The sequence below is a fragment of the Manis javanica genome, chromosome 1, assembly GCF_040802235.1.
Source record: "Manis javanica isolate MJ-LG chromosome 1, MJ_LKY, whole genome shotgun sequence".
In the NCBI taxonomy this organism is placed as follows: Eukaryota; Metazoa; Chordata; class Mammalia; order Pholidota; family Manidae; genus Manis; species Manis javanica.
Window position 1 is genome coordinate 20,096,786 of NC_133156.1, and position 20,606 is coordinate 20,117,391.

Sequence of the window (20,606 nt, forward strand, 5' to 3'; positions counted from 1 at the left end):
TGTGTTATCACTTTTGCTCTTTGATTAATCTTGCGCTATTTTGGTTATCGAGGAAGAAAGGACATGGATGAACTTTATACAGTTCCTTCTGCACAAAATACAAGGGCTTCTGAAAGTAAAGATTTGTTTTAAGTCTGCAGTCCCCTAGCCTGCCACAGCGGTTCTTACCGTCCAGGTGAAGCAGGTAATTAGGAGCAACAATCAAACAGTATAAAATAGGATTTGTCATGACAAGCACAACTTGAGATGAATTTGTGGTGTTGAAGAAGTTCTGAAAGGTTGGATCCTGGTTTATAAATGAAGGAGCAAAGCCCTTGGAAACCTGGGCCGCCTCTTCCTGGCCTGGGTGAGGCGGTCCACGTGGGAGGCTTTTCCGTCCCTCTGTCTCTGCACATCCTCTCGGGAGCTGGGTCAGCGGTGAGCGGCCCAGATGTTGGCCTCTCCCGTGCCCTGCAGTAGCCCCCTCCCCCTCGGGCAGCAACCCCCACACGTCCCTGGGCAGAGGAATCACCTGGGTGTTCAGACAATACTCCGGTTCTCAGGCCCCAGCCCAGGCCCTGGGAGCGCAGCCAGGGAGCTGGGATTTTTGACAAGGACCCTGCGTGATGCTCACTATCCGTGGGACACGCTCGGGCAGGGGAAAGGTCAACATGTATTGCTCGAGGGTATTCGGGGAGGACGGGTCTGACCGCTCGCCCACTACCTAAGTACCTGCTGTTTGGCCAAGCTAAGTGTCCCCACATACACAGCTCCCACTCCCTCTGACCACAGGGACCCAGGCCCTTTCCTGCGAGGGTGTGACCTCCTGGCCACCGTCCTCAGTGGGAAGCCACCGTCACAGCCCTGGGACTAGTGGAAGGATGACAAGAGGCCGGTCACGTCCCCTCTTCTCCCTGTCACAAGATGAGGTTCCTGCAACAGCCTAGGTTAGAGGATGGGGTGAGTGAGAGGAAGTAGTTTATGCTGTATGGTAAGTAGACTCATCCTGCAATCCAGAGGAAAATGGTAGTACAACAGAACGTGAAACATTCTCCAGGGGAGACGCCAGTTCCTAGAACCGCTGCCCTGCATGGGGCGTGCCTGCCCTGGGGGGTAGGCTCCAGGTCCAAACCAGCGCCAGGCCCCGCTCTTCTGAAGGAAGTCCTCTAGGCTCCATCCTGGTGGGCATGATGCACAGAACCCGAGCCTTCAGACAGTATTTTGCAGAGCCTGAGGCACTTGGGACAGAGTGCCTTGGGGGTGTGAGTGGAGGTGGGGGTGCTGGCGGGAAGGCGCAGCAGGCGAATTCCAGGAAGCTCAGGGCCACCCAGCACTGGGTCCCCTCACCCTCAAACCCCGGAGGGGCCAGTCACGCCACTCTGCCTGGTGACCCAGTGGGCAGCTCTCAGGGCCCAGCTGCATCCTTGTGTGCGCACAAACGCATACACGCAGGAGCTCACAAGCACACACCCTTCACACACACACCCCTCCCAAGAACCAACAGTAATGTTCAGTGTTCAAAGGCCACCCAGCTTGATTCAACCTGCCTGCAGTGGCAGGCAGAGCAGCCAGGTCCCCTTCGTTCATCCTTTTACATCAAAATCATGCCCAAATGTCTACATTTTGTGTGAAACAATCCCTAGCAGACTCCTTCACGCTCAGCAGGGCTCACTGAGCCCTGCAGTCCTGTCTGACCACACCAAGACCTCATCAACCCGTCCCACGAACTGACCGCTTTGCTTTATCTTAGGTGGGATCTTAGGTGGGGGCTTTGCCACTCCGAGCACTGTAAGGGGACACTACGAGCATCGGGGAACTTATTGAATAAACAAACGAGTCCCTTGTCACTACATACAGCAAAACACAGGCCCTGCCCTCACGAAGCTTACAGTCTGGGGAAGAAGCTGCAGGGACGGATGACACAAGCATCATGTATGATTGCAGTCACAGCTAGAGCTGTGACGGAAGTGAAGTGGAGAGGACGGACAACGCAAACCCACCAAGGCCTCGGAGCGCAGCGGGCCTTCGTGACGGGCCGGAGGAAGGCACGTGCTGCCCGCGTGGGCAGGGCTGTCCGAGGGGTGGCAGGCGCATGCCCTGCCCCGTGACGCCTCTGAGGCAGTGCTGGGCTGTGGAGCCTGAACCTGGCGAGCTGGGCAGAGACAGGCTGTAGGACCTGGTGGGTTACAGTAGGACTTTGGGTTCTGCAGTGGGAATCCATGAAAGGATTTCAAGCAGGGAAGTTAAATCACTGAATTTATGTTTAAGAAAGATTGCTCCAGCTGCTTTGTAGAAAATAGACGAGAGATGGACAATGCGTCCTGCTCAGATCCGCCCTGGGTGGGCTGTGGGAGTGGGCGGGGAGCTGTTCTCTCCGCTCCGAGTATCTGTTCCTCTCCTAGCCATGGAAACGGCCTCAGCTTGGGGCGCCAGCACACGCTCCATCTCTCCTCCTCCTCCTCCGGTCTCAGCCACACACTGCGTCCCTCCCTGACCCCTTTCTCTCTCTCACACTCGCACTCACACTCACACACACGCACACCCCTTCTCAGACCTCCTTGCCTGTTGATAGTCTTGCAATCATTTTCAGCCCATTTAACTCTTAATTTCAGTATTTTTAACGTAATGTGTGTCTAATGTTCCAGTGAAAATCTAATCCTGCAGTAAAGTTAAAGCGTGTAAAATTTGGCTCTTTAAAATTCCATTCCTAAAAAAGCTTATCATTTTTTATGCACTATATGGCTTATTCCTTATGATTCGAGCATTTTGCGAATAGTTGACATTTTGGGATAGTTTCTGCTCAGTTACCTGCCTGTTCTGTTTAACTCACTCTGCAAGGGGTGGATTCAGAATATAACCAACTACTAAACTTTTTACCATGTCCCAGACCAGTATAAACATGTTCTTGCCCAAATGGAGAAAACAGCAAATGCTACTGCTCTTGTCTAACTATAGGCTCTTGTCTAATGACACAGAGAGGTCCCACACAGCCTCCTTTGGCTTCGACATGCCTGAGTCTGACCTTGGGAATTCTCCCAGAGTGTGGACACAAAGACGTCCCAGCCTCACAGGCAGCCTGGGAGGATGCGGACACACACGCAAGACGCACACAGAGTCCCTCTTTCAGGAAGATTCATTTCTGATGAAAAACAGGTGTGCCTTCATTTAGCAAGTATTTATTGACCACCTGCTCTATGCCAGGCATTGTTCTTTGCACTTGGGATTCAGTGGTAAACAAAACAGACCAACATTCTTTAAGAAGTTTACATTCCAGTGGAAGACACTGAAAATAACAAGATATCACTAAAATATATAGTAGGTTGGATAATGTAAGTGCAAGGGAGAAAAAATAAAGTAGGGGAAGGGTAGAAAGAATTGGGTATAGCTGAAATGTTTGGATGGGCTGGGAAGGGGGGGCCTTTCTAGGAAGAAACTCGTTGACTTGTGAAAAGCATCTCCTTGTGCCCTCCTTACCCAAAATGAAATTATAACCCGAAGAAGAATGATTATCTGAAGATCACAGGGTGAAAATGGTTATTGGATTTCCATTATTTCAATCACTACACGTCAGCCAACATCAGATCATAAATCAAAGCACAGCTTTCACAGATTTACCTGGGGAAAAAAAAGAACAGAAAAAGGAATCACTCCTCACCCTTGAACAGACCTGTCCCTGCTCTTGCCTTCCCTCTGTGGGTGTGGTCTGCAGGCTCCTCCTACTCACAGACCAGCTGGTCGGCAAGTTAAAACTGGAATTCACCGTTTGCTTCCGCTATCCCATTTCGAATGTTTGGGTGATTGTTTTCAGGTAATAGAAATGAATGCACACTTTGGGGTCATGCCAACCCGACCTCGCTAAATGGCTACAAGTAGGAACAAATGGCTATTAGAACTCACTAAGCTGGAAATCAGCTCCGGTGGAAGGAAGCCTAAGGTGGAGGGAAAGCATTTGAGCAAGCCGTTTGCCACGGGGACGGGTCCAGGAGAAGGCATTCCAGGGGCAACAGGAAGTCCAAAGGCATGGAGGCCCGCGAGGGCTCAGTCTATGCAAGGGGCCACTCAGCGTTCCGTGCTGCTAGCACCTCACGCACAAGGTAGGTCAGCGCAGGGCCATCTTCCCAAGCACCTCAGCCCCCCACGCCTGAGGCAGCGCCTTCACTCCTGGCATCCTGGTGTCTGAAGAGCACCTCAGAGCCTGTAGCTAAATATGCCCTGGGGCACTTTGAGAGGTTGAAGAGAGGGACCCTGAAGCCCAGGTTCAAGGACAAAGGGCCCTGCATGCGGAGGCCGCTGCTCTCCACCCTGCCCCTTGCGCCTCTGTCTCCGAGGCTCTGAAGGCGAGCTTCCTGCGATGACCCCTAGACAATGAGACCGCAAGTTATGGCCCTTGCGGGGGCAGGCCGCAGACAGTCCCAGCCAGCCAGGCCTTCCACCAGCAGGCCTTGGGCCCGGACGCTACCCTGCGGCTGGGGGCTGTGCCGAGGGCTCACAAACAGGGGGTGACATGACCACAGGCCTCACAACTCTATTTTAAGGTTGGAATACTAACACATATGAAAGTGCTTTGCAAACTTTAGAGTTTTTTTTTCTAGTTCTTGGCACATGGGATGAATGAATGAGGGAGTGAAAGACAGACCAACGGCACAGGAACCAATGTCCTGTGCCCTCCGAGGACGCACAGCACAAGGGCCCAAGGCCTGTGGGTGGTGACCACAGCAGGCCCACGGCACCACAGAGAACAGGGGACTGCCCCTGAACTGGGGCCGCTAAGGATCTTCTCAGTGTGTCTGCTTCATGGCAGGAGCTGTGACAAATATTCCTTTGGTTCAAAGAGTGAGCAGAAAGAAGTCAGCCTGGAAGACAAGTAACCGCAGCTTGGATCCCTGAGTTTTGATTGAGATGCAGTTTGCGATAAAACACGGCATGCCATATGCCCTGAAATGCACATGAGGGCATGGCGGAGGTGGCAATGCGCCGAAGGACCCAGTCAACTGCTGAACAGGAAAAGGGGTCTCACTCCGTCCAGGAAACCTGGACCTTTGAGACTTTAAACTTTTCTTTCTGTCCATGTAGTTCTCAATCAGCTGCTCCATATAAATATCAAAATATCACTATTTTATTTGTACTCTTTGCTTCAGTGGCCATGCAGATGCCACGTCCTACACTGCTTACAGGACCGAGTGGACCCCACAGGTCTGCCCGGATTCTTTCACCCCATTAGAGATCTTGCTGCCTTCTGGTCTGGGTTCCCTCCACTCTGTGGGAATCATGTGTCCCATCACCTCCTCTCCCGCTTTCTTCTGATGCCCGCTTTCATTAGCTCCAAAGCGTCCTCCTCTCCAGGGATGCCACTGGCTTCCTCGGCTTCTCCCAGGAACAAGCAGCCTTGCATGTACGGAGTTGGCCCTGTGCTCAGAGTCAGCAATACCTGCTGGCTGCCGCTCCTGTACCCTGGGCTTCTTACACCTGTCATGGCTTGTAATTCTAGCAAAGCTATGTTCCCAGAGATATTTATACTCTGATCGACAAAGGTTTCTCCATAGGCCTGGAGTTTTAATTACACTGCCTTGAGAAAGTATTGGAGGAGGAAATCGACTTATGAAATCAATATGCATGGTCCGATCATTTGTGACAGAGCTCACTATCTGAAGACAAAAAACATTCAGAATAATCATAGTTTTGCTGATGAGACAGCTTTTTCTTACTCTTAGGACTACCTCAGTTCCAAAATATAACTAAAATATGTATTAGTACATTGCTTAAGTCAACACCGCTCTGTTCCTACATTATGCCACATTCAGTATTTAAAGTTGGCTGAATAATTTAGCTGAAGAATGTCATGAGGTGTGAGGAGCAGCACTTGTGCAGGTGCTCATTTCGTTGTGATACACTCTGTGACTCTCCGCATGGGCCTCCTTGGCCCTCACAGACTGTGGGGGGGAGACAGCGAGTAGGAAGGGGGTCCAGACCTTGGCGACATGGCGCAGGGAGTGCCAGGGCTGTCAACGTGCCAGGAGCAGGCGGGGCAGTTACGGAGGGGAGTTATCTAAAGGCTGGTCCTTAGCAAGGCACCCGAGGGAGCGAACGCAGCGCCCAAGCAGCAGTGGCGACCTCAGCTTCCACGCTCACCTGGACCTCAGGGTCGCCTCCACCTCCTCTGCTTCCATTCACTCCTCAACCTACCGCAGTCTGGTCTCTGCACGTGCGCGTGCGCGCGCACACACACACACGCACACACACACACACACACACATACACACACACACGCACACACACACACACACAGCCTCGCCTCCTGAAATTGCCGTGCTCTTTGATGGTCACCAACAACTTCTTCGTCATTAACTCCAACAAATGCGTCAGTCCTTCCTTGCCTGAACTCGCAGCAGCATCTGACATAAGGTGGGACGTCCCCTCCTCAAAGCCCTCTCTTCCCCTGGCCGCTGCTTTCCAGACCCTTCCTCTGCATTTCTTTCCCCACTTCTTCTTCTAAATGGGAGCGCTGCTCAGATAGTCGTCGTTGGATTTTTCTTTCTACTCCACACAACCACCTCAGCTCCCGTGGAGTCATTTCCGTCTTCCTGCCGATGACTGCAGCCAACCTGCAGTCCAACTACCGCTGCGTCCACCTCAGCACGTTCCAAGCGAAGCTCCTCACCTGCCTGCCCTCTGCCCTCTCACCCTGCCCCCTCTCTCCTATCTGCCATGCTTGACGTCTCCTACCGCCTCACCTACATTCAGACAGTCACAAAACCCTGACCATCACACCTCCAGAGATCTCCTGAATTTGCCCACTTCTCCCTAATACTGCCGCTGAATTTCGGGCCACTTAGCTCAATCCTGAACCTGTCTCCCAGCTCCCGCTGTCATTTCCCTCCAACGCATCCTTCAAGCTGCAGCCAAAGTAACCTTAAGAAAATGCAAAGCTGATGCATCAGTTACCATCCTTCAGTGGCTTTCCATTGAACTAAGAATAAAGATAAAACCTCTCCAGAGGTTGTAAGGCCTGCAGGGATCACCGTCAGTTCCTTTAACCACCACCCCTGCCTCTCCCCCATCCTCCCACTCAGGCCTGCCCACGTGCCCCACCCACCCTAATGGGGAAGGAAGGACCCACAAGGTCAATATCCACCCCCTGGTCTTTGCACTCACTGTTCCTGGCCTGCAACACAGCCCCTAACGTCTGGCTGGAGCCTATGGGTCCCTCGGTTCTTCGCTTAGCCGTCAGGTCCTCCGGGGGCCGGCAGACGTCTTCCAAGCCCTTCCCAGGGGGTGTCAGGTGACCCCATGGGTTTCACGCCGTGGAGTGCAGAGCGTTCGTCGCTGTGCTGATTCTTCTCCATTCAAACACGGTACTCTGGGCTCTGGGCACGTGAGGCCGCAGGTTTTCCTCACAGCCCGGGAGTCAGCAGGTAAGAAGCCCTCACTGAAGGGCCCACAAACGAACGGGCAATAATCTAAGAAAACAGAACTGAATTCTCCTTGTGCACAGCAATGCTCCCACACAGAATATATGTAGAGTAACAAACCCAAAAAAACTTACTCTAAGCGTTTGCTTACAAGCTACACAATACCTCATAAAACAAATGAAAACAGGGGAAAAAAATCTTACTTAAGTGTTTTTTCCAAATCACATAACTACATAAAGCTCCGTGCAGGCTCTTACAGTATGTGCCCTTCCCAATCTGTAAGCTGCCGGAAGCCTTGGACCTGTTCCTTTTTAGCTTCTTCTGAGGCTACAGAAGCATTGTACACGCCACTCCTTGTCCTTGATACAGACTTGTGCACCCCCAGCTGTTAATGACTCCCTTTTGGACCTACTTTCTCTGTGTTGATAGAAGCTCTGTGATGCAGCAGCTCATAACCTGCCTTGTCAAACATGTAGACGTGTTTGCTCAGAGTAGACAAACACAAATAACCACTACATGCCACACCACAATCAAGTTAGAAAAGCGTTGAACAAATCTTTACATAATCAGAAAATAACTGCTGATAAGCTGCAGATATCTAGAATCACTTTTTGTTCAGGGTGAGGTCACCACTCAGCCCCACATGGCCGCAGCATCATAGTAAATGCTGCACCGCAAACAAATGGTTCCTCTTGCAGGAAGTGTGAAATGTGTACTCAGAGATGGTATTTTACCAAAAATAATTTATACCTTGGCATCTGATGTAATGCAAATTTGATGAAAACATAAGACTGTTAAAATTAAGGGTATGAAATCCTTTGACTCACGCAATGTGCAGATGGAGAACTTTGGTGAATTTCAGAAATGTGGGCTGCAGACTGTGTTCTGAATGCACTAACATAGGTTGTACAGGTGGGCTCTTTTTAATAGGCATGAAAACATTCCCCATATGGAACTCTTATTAAAGAATACTGGTGGCAATCGCTGTCTACAGGTTATCCTGAATTTGTGGGTTTTTTGGTATTTCCTGACAGTGAGAATACAGAAAAACTGGAAGACTGGCAACCTCAAAGATGATCAAATACAGATTGAAAAGATCCACATGTTTCAGATTTCTATGATATAGGTTATGCAACTCATTAAAAACTCACTCCTCATTGAAAATAAGGAAGGCACAGACCCTGTCCGCAGGTGGCTCGCAGTCTGGGGAGGGAGAGGAGCAGGAGAAGAAATGCATGCTGAACGTCTGCTCTCTCTGGGTTGGCACTGTGTAAAGACTCACATATGATCTCATTTGATCATCACCGTCACGCCATGTCATTGGGGTTATCAGCTCCGTCTGTCTGAGACAGAAACAGAGGTTCCGAGAGAGCTGTCCCCCCAGATGGCCCCACGGGAAACCTGCTGTAGGGTGGTGTGCTAAGAGCTGTCCGCGCTGGAGGAGGCAAGCCTGCGCTGAGCGGATGACGGGAACACCCCCCAAGCTGATAGGAAGGCGGGAAGGAGCTCACGCGGTCAGACGCGATGACCTTGGAGCCCCTGATCTTCATGTCTTCATAAGCCATTTCCTGAGGAAGAGGTGCTTTAGACAGCTGGAAATTTGGGTCTGGAGTTCAGGGGACACCAAGGCTGGAGGTATGAATGAGGTGAGGAGGCACAAATCCAGATGAGAAAAGGGCTAAGGACTGAATTTTGGGGTTCAAAAAAAAAATCCCAGCGCTTAAGAGGCACACGGGAGAAGAGGAATCCACTGAAACGACAAAGGCGGAATTGTCTGAGATGCAGGCAGAGCCCGAGGACGCAACGCCGTGGAATAAAGGCTGCAGAGCAGACGCAGGTGGCGGCGGAGGGCAGCGGCAAGTCCTAGTGCTGGTGTGAGAGGGCCTGGCTGTGCTGTGGGCCGAGGAGACCTGACCGCGTGGACAGGCAGGAGGACAATCAGGCGGGCCCATCACTGTACACAGTTTGATGGTTCACACAGTGGTCCCCACACAGAGGCAAGGAGAGGCCAAAGGGGGACGCGGGCCACTCCCGATGGGCAGGAGGTGGTGGTTTTAAGAAGCGGTAAGTGAGGAAACTTATTCCTGAGGCTTGTCTTGGTGCCCGAAAGCTGAGTAGATCTCTGCACTCAGCCACCAGAGCCTTGAAGTGTAAACAGAGAGGCCTGAACTGGATTCAGACACAGTTACTGTCCGATGGTCTTCGCAGCACCTTATGGCCCCTAGGCTGTGTCCTTGAGGCAGCTGCTAGTGTGGGGAAAGCGGGCAGAACATACATTCCAAGGACAGGGGACTGGGGGCAGTGCCCCCCATTGCTTGAGTCCATCTCCCAGGTGAGCAAGGGGTCACCTCCTCTCGATGACCTCCTCTGGATGGCAACTCCACCTAATACGACAGGCCAGCTTTGGTTTGGCGACACCTCTACACCCAGCAGAGAGAGGGCCGTGTGTGGAGACTCAGCGATGTTGTTCAATGACTGAATGAGGGGTTCAGTGAACTGATACTTGAGGGACCCCAAAGAATATGGGAGGAAAATGAGATCAGAATGCAGATGGAGACCTGCACAAGAGGACAGTCCCCTCTTTCTTTGAAACTATTATCACCAACGTTGAGCATGTTGCTAGAATAGAGGAGGCACTCAGCTGTTTGTGGGTGAAAAGAATGAAATTATATGAAGTGTGTTATCAAAATATAGCTCATCAGAGTTCCTTAATTTCACAGTTGGAAAATTCTATTTAAAAAAATAAGTTTAATAAACCGAGTTGAATGTTGGTCATCAACAATTTCGTAGTAGGTGTGCTAACATGAGCTTCTCTTGATTTTTCACCTTGAATGGCATAAGCCTTTCACTGTTAACTGTTTAATACTGTGCTTGAAAAAGGAAATTGATTATTGAACATTGAAGAAGCCAGGTTATTTTCAAATACGAGGAAGATTCTCATACTGATGTAATATAGGACACATTCATGGATAAATAAAAAGTGAGGCTAGATAAATAAGAATGAAATGTGGAAACCTGCTCTTCCAACTTGATGTTAATCCAGTGGGTAAAGAAAGAGACCACAGGAAGAGAGGAGAAAATGTTAAGAAACTATTTTTAAAATACAACCATACAAGCCTATAATCCTATGGGTATATGAAAAGATGTGTAAATGTGTAGAGAATTTAGGAATCACTTGGAAGGTTTTCCTCTTCCGCTCGTGTCCTTTAAATGCCATCTGAGGCAGCACTGTGAGGTGACCCGGGCCCCCAGCCAAGAGCAGATTCTGCAGCGCACAGCTCTCTGCCACAGAAATGCCACCCGTCTCATTTCCGTTTGGACTTGTGTTTTCTTCTCCGATGCGGAGAGTCCGCATTCCCACGAGCATCTGCTTCTTCTCTATTCCAGCTGAAATATCACATCCAGGCCTCGGTTGGCAGAAACGCAAAGCCAGCCGTTTTCAAATGATGCAACCGCTCCTTCAGGTTCTGGAGCCCTGGAGGTCAGGGCATCCTCCTAAATTGTTCAGTGGATAAGCCTGCTCAGCTGTTTGCCTAGGTTTCTAATGTGACACCAGTTTTCTCCAACCCTCTCCTGTTCCCTGCAGTGTTTTCCTCGAGGAGTCATATTTGGATAATAAGAGCTGATAAAATAATTTCCTTGCTTCCCCATGCCCACTGTCACCACCTGGTCAGCCAGAATCAAGTGAACTGCTATGACTTCAAAACCTGCTACAGTTTCCAAAGTGCTTTCTCCTGTGTGCACTCCGACCTCTGCCAGGTCGAGGGCCTGGTTAAGACCCTGCAGTGGCTCCGGCTGCCCTCTAGGTGAAGCCTCGATTCCTTCATTCGACTTTAGGACCTTCAGAATGTGGCTCATTGCTGCCTACTTCCACCCAGTCCGCTGAGGCACTGTCCTCATGCACAGAACCATCGCCTCTGCACAGGGCCATTCTCCTCTCTACCCTGATGCCCGTCCTGTACTGGCCCCGTTCCCCTACCAGTCGGAGTGCTTTCCTCTCCTCTCCAGCCCTCTCCTATTCATTCTCCAGCCCTCCAGGGCCAGGGTAAGCTCTACCCCTTCCAGAGAGTTCTCTAACTCCTCCAGTTCCTGATGGGCACTCTTCCTGCTAGCGGCAGACAAAGTCACACTTGGTACTATTGGGACTGAGAGGGTACACTTAACTGTCCTTTGTTTGGGGGGTCCCTTTGGAAATACATCTTAGATTTCTTTCTATACTCCTTATGTCACCTAGGAAATGGCAAGCAAGTAATGCGTGTAAACACTCCCTAGGCCCTTGACTGTAGATTGTTAGTCCTTTAGATCTGAGGCCGCAGTGGTTTATCTCTGTTTGAGTGTCAGCAGCTGGAGAAAAACTAGTTGCAAACATTCTTACTTCAAACCCAATTCTCACATTACATCTTTAGCAACTGCAAATCTGTAAGTGGCCGAATCAGAGAGAAACTTCTGTAACTTCATTCAGTGTTGACCAAAATTAATGTTCGCCTCCAGGGGGTTGTCACTGCTTCTCAGCTATGTGCATTTGGCATCCTATGTTAAGGGTGATAAGAAGCTACAGAGGCGAACCGATGTGGCAGCTGATGGCTGTGCAAACTTTAAGCTTTGGCCATCCCCAAATCCTATGTCTCCTGCTAGCCTGGGCTACACCCATGTGCTCATGTCGCCTGCACAGACTCCAAATGGCACCTTTTCAGGGCTAGGTACATTTAGTACGTGTTTTAATACTTTTGACTCATTTAAGAGAGACACTCAGATATGGAAAGAAACGGAACTCAGGATTCTTGGTTTGACTCCTCAAGTCCTATTCCTCAGATGTTTAAAAAGATCCAGGCATTTCCTAGATTCTCTTAAACTGTTTCTTCAATCATTTCAGATATTAGAATTAACTCCCCCTGGATTTTCATTTAAATTTTTAATTATATATTAACAGAAGAACCAGAAATAAACAGCATTCGTATTTTTGGTTTTCTGTGATTATTTATGTCTCTGCCTTCAGAATGAAATCATTTCCTTCCTGCCTAATCAGAAGGCTGAATTTAGGTAATGGAGGATAGCTGTGGACCTAAACTTGATTTCAAAAAAGAAAAATAATTTCACAGCTGACTATGCTTCTCAATCGAATGCCCTCCCCGAACTCCCTGGCGACCATATACCCATTCTTAAAGTTCAGTGTCTTCCAGTTCAAAGATCTTTCTCTCCGAGAGGCCTTCTCTAGCTTCCCCAGGCAGTCTGGCATCTCTTCATATTCCAACAGCTCTGTTTTGACCCTTGAAGCCACAAATATTTACTGAGCACCTACTTTGAATCACTCAGTCCCTCAGGCCCATTGCCATACTGTTCTCTGTGTAGTTTTTCAGTTTCCCTATCTCCTCTCTCACGCAGCTTCCAGTGGGTGAGCACAGTCGGGTTAGAGCCAAAAATCTGCGTGGTCAGAAATCCCTGTATATCTTTCAACTCCCTGAAAACTTAACTACTAATAGGGTACTGTTGACTAGAAGCCTTATTGATAACATACATAGTCAATGAACATACAGTTTGTATGTTATATGCATTATGCCCAGTATTCTTACGTTAAACTAGGGAAAAAGTACTTTTTCACATTGTCTCAAATGTCCAAAATTTTTTCCAAGATACTAGAAAAAATCCATGTATAAGTGGACCCACACAATTCAAACTAGTGTTGTTCAAGGGTTAATTGTAGCGTTTCACTCATTGCACACCCCTCTGCACAATGGCTAGCACACAGCAGGTACTCGGGGGGAAGATTTACAGCATAAACTACAGGAGACAGTGGTTCCTGGGCAGCTGCTGGGGTAGCAGCAAGATGGACAGACAATTCATCTGGGCTGAGGTCTGGAAGCAGAAGAGTCTGCTTGGGCTTCCAGCCTTGAGTAACTGAAGGAATGGTTGGGGAGATGGGGCTGAAGGCCTGGGAGGTTCCACCAGCAGCAGCAACCATACCAGTAGCTCCTCAGGTTGCCCCCTCTTACCTCGCTACTCTCACCGCCTCCGACTTTTTCAGACACTCCCCATTTCCGGCCTGAATTTACTGACGATCTCTAAGCCTGTTTCCCTGACCCTCTTACAGGATGCTTTTCCTCCGTAAGTCTCCTGCAATCCACCTTTAACATGCCCATTCGGCTGACTTTTGTAAAAACAAATCCGATGCTTGTTTGCTTAAAGTCCTTTCAGTACCTAAAAGCTGTCACTGAGCGCACACACACACACACACACACACACAGGCGCACACAGGCACACACATGCACACACTCGCCTTCAGTCTGGAATCCACACTCCCTGTCAGGATGTTAAAGTCCCCCCAGGATCCGGCCGTTCCTTTCCATTCCCGTTTCTCCTGCACACTCACCCTGCTCTCTGATCACACTAAACCAGAGAAAGCTCCAGAAAGTTCCAAACCATCGTACCTTTGGTCCTGGCGTCTGATGCTCCTTTTAGCTACACCAAAACCCCTCAAATCCTTTGCTGTATACGACCTGCTTTAGGTCAACTTCCAGGTTATAGCAAGGGTGGCACCTTAGCACACATACTTTCTTAGCCATCCCCCACTTCCCACCAGGGATAGGCACCCAGTGCATGAGCTCCAGGCCACCTCCTGCGTCCCCCTAACTCAGGGCATCTCACATGGTACTTGCCTGACCCCCCTGGAGACTGGCTTCCTTGAAGCTAGATGTGCTTTCTTATTTGCGTCTGTCTCAGTCTCAGTGTATCCTTCCCTGACCATCCGCTTGACTTGACTGTGTGTGAACACAGACACACACACACACACGTGTTCCCTATTCTCACTCCTGGCTTTGTATTTCTCACCATAACGCTTAACATCTTCTAATATATGGTCTAATTTATTTACTTGCTTTATCATCTAATTCCACAATGAGGTAAACTGCATGAGGGCGTGAGTTTGAAAGCCTGTCTTTTTTGTACCATCTTGCATTCCCCTGATCTCATGATGACTGGGCCCTTCTGCCAGGCCCTAAGTTAGGGTTGAGTTACTAAGAAATAACCACTTGTACGTTTTTCAAGGAAATGACTAGAGTCTTTTGTTCGTGTTCATGCCCACTCATACCACCAATATCCTGTTTTCTAGAATCTGAATGCCAGACTGCTTGAAACTTTGCTCTGGTTTTTATTGTCAGAATGTGTTACCTGTTCTCAGACTGACTCCTCCTCATTACACTGTAGAATCCTGTCCCTGCTTAGTCACTTCCAAGTGGCTGCGTTTCGAAGTTGTCTTCCCTGCTGCCCACCACAGCACCCAAGAGAAGCCTTTCATTCCTCCTTTTTTTGTTTTTGTTTATTTTGCTTGTTTCAACAGATTCTGTCTGTTTTATCCATTGCTGGATTCTAAGAGGAGAGACTAGAGTGGCGCCTGACATAGAGCAGGTGCTCATGAAATAGTGGTTGAAGACATGAATCTGTGTCTTTGGTGTTCAGTATGACACCTGGCACATCACAGACCCTCAATACACATTAATTAACAAATTAACAAAAGATTAGAAGAAACAGGGGCACAGAGTCACTTCAAGGAACAAAGGGGATGAAAATGCCACCCTAGACTCCCCCTCTCTCATATTCTACATCTAATCACTCACCAACGTACCCTAAACCTAATCAGTTGCCAGTCGTCATTTCACTTCTTAAAAACCTTCCTAATATTTTCTTTTCTTCTCCTGCCACTTCCACCAGTTACTTTAGGTCCCTGGAGCCCCAATCCTGGACCATTACAACACCCTTCAAGTTACTTTCCAGGCTGCAGTCTTGCCCTCCTCCAATCGATTCTGCTCGTGGTGACATTTCACAAACGTGCCTCGGCAGCACACACCCTCCGATTGGTGAATCCCATTATCTGAGGGGCCAAGCGAAGGTTCCTCTGCAGGAACAAGACCTTCGTGACTGGTCCCTTCCGTCCTCACCTTCTACCCCGCCGCACACGTGCTCTGCCCTCTTGCCCTCCAACTAGTACAGCTCTTTGAGCACCTCTCTTTCACGTCTCTGCACCTCTGTCTCTTTGCTCAGAAGAGCCCTCATCTACTTTGAATACCTGATGAACTTTATCTTCCAAAATTTAGCTTAAGAGTCACTTCCTTTTTGAAGTCCTCTTTAGCCCACAAGTAAAATTTGTTGCTCTTTCCTACAGCTCCCAAAGCTCTCGTAACAGTGACAATGTCAGCCCAGGGGCCTCTCTACCTCGCAGAACTGTGTCTTACACACCTTTGTATACCCAGAGCTCAACTCCATAGTTGGAGGGGCCAATGCTGTTGTTTTTAACACACTAAGCTAAACATATCAAAGTGCTGCTTTGTAGAGATTAGTCAAATTTTGGTCTTTCTGTAGCTCATCTAGTAAATACAAAATTCTAATGACAATTATGGATCTTCATGGATGTTTTTAAGGATTTTCTTGCATTAAACCAAGAAGCCCTTTCCTAGGCAGATCTTTCCGCTCACATGTTTCTCCTTCTGTATTATCCACATGTATACATTTTTAAGAAAGCCAGGTTGCTTTATAGGTTCAAAACCACAGATTTATATTCCCCATTTAGTGCCTAAGTCATTCTACACGGTAATATCAGTGTTCTAGTGAATCTGGGTTGCCACTGGGGCCATGCTCGGTGTTATTCTGAAAGGAAAGGTGGTGATTTGAGCACACTTTTTTTTCTAAATTATAGGAAAGTATTTTTAAGAGCGTGTTAGCCTTTCCTCCTGAACTGATGTTAGAATGAAGAGTCATTCCCCCCACCCCAGCCTTCTTAGGGTCTGACATCAGACTTTGGGCAATCTCTGTGACTGTTATTCCCTCTTCTTCTTGCTTAAAAAGCAAAAAGAGAAAATAAAACAATGGAAAATATAACTAGTGTAAAGATAATTTGCCAAAAGGGAATTGATAATATTAAGCAAACAAGGTAGAATTAGATTGGGTTATTATCCCAAGAGTTAGCTGGGAACATAGAGTCAAGGAAAAAGACAAAATTGCATTCAGGAGGAAAACAGAGACTGAAACGCAGACTAGACAAGATGGGGAGCTGGGGAGAGAGTGTGAGGCGAGCGCAGTGATGGGCGACAAAGGCGGTGGCTTGGAGCATCGGGAAGAGAACGCACACGGCAGAGCAGGTGAGCATCTCCTAGAGGCGCCCCAGCAACCTCGCCGGCACCTTCCTAGTCAGAGCAAGGTCAAAATTTCTCTCGGTTTCCTTGGTAGGACTCTGTGGAACTTCTGGGGGTGCCTGAGATGCCGCACATGCCTCCTCATGTGGCCCTCCAGGCCCCACCCGAGGCGGGGGCGGACCGCGGAGCTGGGCACCAGGCCCCTGGGCAGCCGCTGCAGTTGTGCTTCCTTGACTTCTGCTCAAGATCCAGGGAAGCCCGTGGTCCAAGGGCTTCAGCAGCTCCAGGCTTCTCAAGTTTCCATCCAGGCTCACCCTGGCCACCTACAAAATGTTTATCTTTCACTGAATATATTCTAACCCAGCTTTGCACAGCTTCAGTTACGGTGTGCAACTAATATCCAACCCTCATTGGAATTCCCTTCATGATCCCCCTACCACAGCCTTCATCCCATTTCTAACTCCTTTAATTTGGTTTCTATGAGATTATTTTTTTCTTGGCTTCCAGAAATGACAGGCAGTAGAAGAGAAGTATAAAGGAGGATAAAAATGGCTAAAGTCAATGAATATTTCAAATATAGTTGGTAAATCCTTATTGTTTTCTTAAGAAGTAATTCTGCATTTCGGGAGACAGGGCACTATTAAGGGTGAATACATACCTCTGTTCATTCGGCACTACTGAATGCCTTGAACTAATACAATAGGCAGTTATGATATAAATGGATTGAGTTTGGAAAATTTGTACTGGGGAACGTTTTCCATGGGAAATGACAAATAATACTTTAGTTTTACACATATATACACATATAAAACAGCTTTGTTTTTTCTAACTACGTCAAGGACTAGTTAAAATATATGCTTTTGGAACCATCCTGGAAAAAGTAGATTTCATGTTAGACACGTAGTTCAATGCGCCATTGGCAAAAGGACAGACTTTTACTATCTTCTCTGACTCTGCTGATCAGGGATTGTTCTTTAGACTCTGGCTGTGGTAGAAACACTGTTTCCTTCCGTCTGGCAGCATCATGCTTTTGCAAACGGACGGGATTCGCCCCCTGGTGGTGGTAACATATCAGCATGAACTATTCATAAGTCAGGTGTTCATGTATTCCAAACTGTTTATGCATTCCTTCCCTCCCCCACCACAAGGCTTTTTAAATACATTTTGATACCTTCCAAAACATCTAGGGCATTAGCTTGCATCTGGCAGGCAATCTGCAAGTTTCCTGAATGATTATTAAGGACACTGAGTCTTTGCTAATGATCAGACAAGAAGAGTGACTTATTCTTGCAAGCTGTGAGCACAGAATCATAAGTGAAATTGTTTTTCTTGCAATATAAGAGCATCTTAGCATTTCCTCTAAAGTGGTTCCTAATAGTATTAATGAATTTCTAACAAACTAGTCCCTAAGTTGAAATTTCTGTGCCCAGCTTGCACCCCGCCTATCATACACTCTCACACACAATTACATTTACTGTTCCTGTTAAATTGGTCTTATTGTCATTCCCTAGATGTAATTTTCACTGCTCCACCCTAATTCGTTTATTTATGGCTTTTCTTTGGCCCTAATGCCTAGAAGGGATTCCCTTTTTCTTTCTATATTGCATTAAATCTCATGACTCAACACTCCTATCCTTCAGCAATATGAATAGTCATTCTTTCTTTCTTTCCTGAGATATAATGAGAATTTAAACTATGCAATGCTGGGGGCTGTGACCTCTCTTGTATTAAAAAAACATAAACAATAAAAAGAATTTAAAAACCTTCCTGTCCAATTTGCTGAACTTGGACTATAAAATCAGCACCTTCTTATATATTACCCTATCTCTAGTTTTTCATTCCATACAATTCAAAACTTTATTATATAACATCTTGTTCTGATGTTTCAAGATTATAAGCTCCTTCTGGCCAGAATACTTTTCTTACACTTCTTCATTTACTAATTCATTTCAGGAATTGTTTATCACACATGTTCGTTCATTCACCTCCTTCACCCAATGAACATCTATGTGCATGAATGAGACATTTGATGATACATTGGGTTGGCTGTGCCTGGTACAGGGCTATTCCACACTATCTAGAGATGGAAAACTATAAAACCAAAGAAAAGTAACTGCAAAGATATGTTTCCCAATATTCTGACAGAATGACCCCGGTTCTGCCGCAGTGTAATATAATCTCCTTATGTCTAGTTGAGATCCTACTGTATCTGCCGGCCACGTGGTATAAGTGGGGACCCTGAGGAATGAGAGCGGAGAGGTTCATGCCTGAAAGCTTCCACTTTCCACTGTGAAACACAAGGCGATGTTGTCTGCAGACTAAGAAGGCAGTAAGGAAGTTGGGACTTCAGGGAAACTGAAGAAAGTGAGACAGCTCCTTAGAAGCAGCAAAGGGCTGCCTTGAGGGTCTCGCTGAGATTTGGGGACCAAAAATACATAGTATCAACTTGTGATTTCCTCCCACACCATTCAGTATCTAGGTATGAGGCAGAAAATGTCAATTTTACATTTAGCCAAAGTCAGAACTTGGAAGGCTGATACCAGTAGAGGAAAAGAAGACCCAGGTCGGAGGATAGTCAGAGAGATGCTTCCAGCCAGGGCAGAAAGGGGGGGGCAGTGAAGGGGACAGGGGCTTGGGGGACTAGAGGACACAGTGGGGCATGGTAGGTGAAAGCCGCATGGCTGAGAAGCGGTGGTCAGAGATTATTTTAATATCGGGGTTTCCGACTTCAGAAATGAAGCTGTTCTTGGTGAGAAGGAGGTTGAAGACGGCTTGCTCCTGTAGAATGGAAGTCAAAGCTTTGGAAGTTCAGGAGGTTTTGTAAGTTGAAGCTTGATGGGTTGCTCACTAGAATGCCAATGTTGACTACAATAACGGCAGGAGTTCTGGAAGTTACAACTCCTGTGAGTTGGTGAGGAAAATCTTCAAGAAGTGAAGGCTGATGGGATGGGGAGGGTGGTACGGTCACTTGGCCATAACACTCAAAGAAGAGCTATCAGAAAAATGCAAAAGGAAATTTTGCCTATAAGTGAAGTTGAATGGCTTGATAGTCTGTTTCATCCTATGAAGCTGCTTTTCCTATTTAATAACTCAGAAAACCTAAGTGTGTTGATAAGTACCTAAAAGTGTACAAATTCAGAAGTAAATACTTTTAATGAGAGGCAATTTGCCAGCCATTATGCATTGCTCATCTCATTTAAAAATAACACAAACTGACATCTTACTAATGCATCATGCCTGATCAAAATCAGATTTTGTTTTATCTAAGCTTCAGGGAGCATTTAAATGTTGTGCTGGGAAAAGTGTTTACAAGGATTAAGCCCAAGATGAAATTTTTTAACGACTAGATATGAGGAAGTTCTCTTTCTGTACCACTTCTCACCCAACTTAGGATATAAAATACAAGTCTTACCGACACATAACAAAGCTCCTTGAGAACCAGAGTCCAGTTTCAAAACTAAGAAAATGTCATACTACGTTTTTAAAACTTACAAAAAGGTAGCACGGGAACCCAAAAGGATAATATTAAATGCTAGGCATAAACATGTCTTCATCGAATATATGAGGAAGTATAATCTACTGGCTAGAACCTCATTGCAAGTGATCTCTACCTGTCGGAGAGCCCACGGAGAGGGCTGCCACCTCTGTCATCTAGGGCCCTTTAAATTCTCAATAGTATCACTTTATTTGCCTAAATAATTATCAGGTTAGTCTTTAGAATGGCTCCTTCTCAAGCAAGGAACAGGAAAGATCAAGGCATGCGGCGCTGCGATTCCAGGCGCATAAGGCACGAGATGGAGTGAGCGAGCACCCTGGGTGTGAAGCCGGGCATGCTGGGTGGGGCGGGCTGGGTTTGGGGAGGAGTGGGACCAGGCAGAAGAAAGGGCTGCAAGTCAGCAGGGTTGGAACAGTGACTGGCTCTTGCCGGTGCACTCAGAATTTCCGTGGGGCGTATCCTGGTGTGAACTTGAATGTCTTGTTACGCCCTTGAACTATGTGAGAGCCCTTGGAAGAAGCCTGGCCAGACATACCTTCCCAAGTGATGACCCTTGTCCTCCTATGCCTCACAGGTGCCCACGTCCATACCCGCTCCTCC

At 47.7% G+C, this 20,606-nt stretch overlaps 1 long non-coding RNA gene across 3 annotated transcripts in view; it reads right to left on the minus strand.

Annotated features, from left to right (window-relative positions):
* LOC118971305 (uncharacterized) overlaps nt 1-20,606 on the minus strand; it is a 37,998-nt gene that overhangs the window by 4,395 nt on the left and 12,997 nt on the right. Inside the window, exons 3-4 of one of the 3 annotated variants that reach the window (XR_005059682.2) lie at nt 7,132-7,436; nt 3,170-3,594 (exon numbers count right to left, since the gene is read on the minus strand). The exons of 1 other annotated variant lie outside the window; for it this stretch is intronic. This is a non-coding gene — a long non-coding RNA (uncharacterized lncRNA). Of the gene's footprint in view, nt 1-3,169; nt 3,595-7,131; nt 7,437-20,606 lie in introns of those variants that run through there. One more of the 3 variants, XR_012128139.1, reaches the window with a different exon arrangement.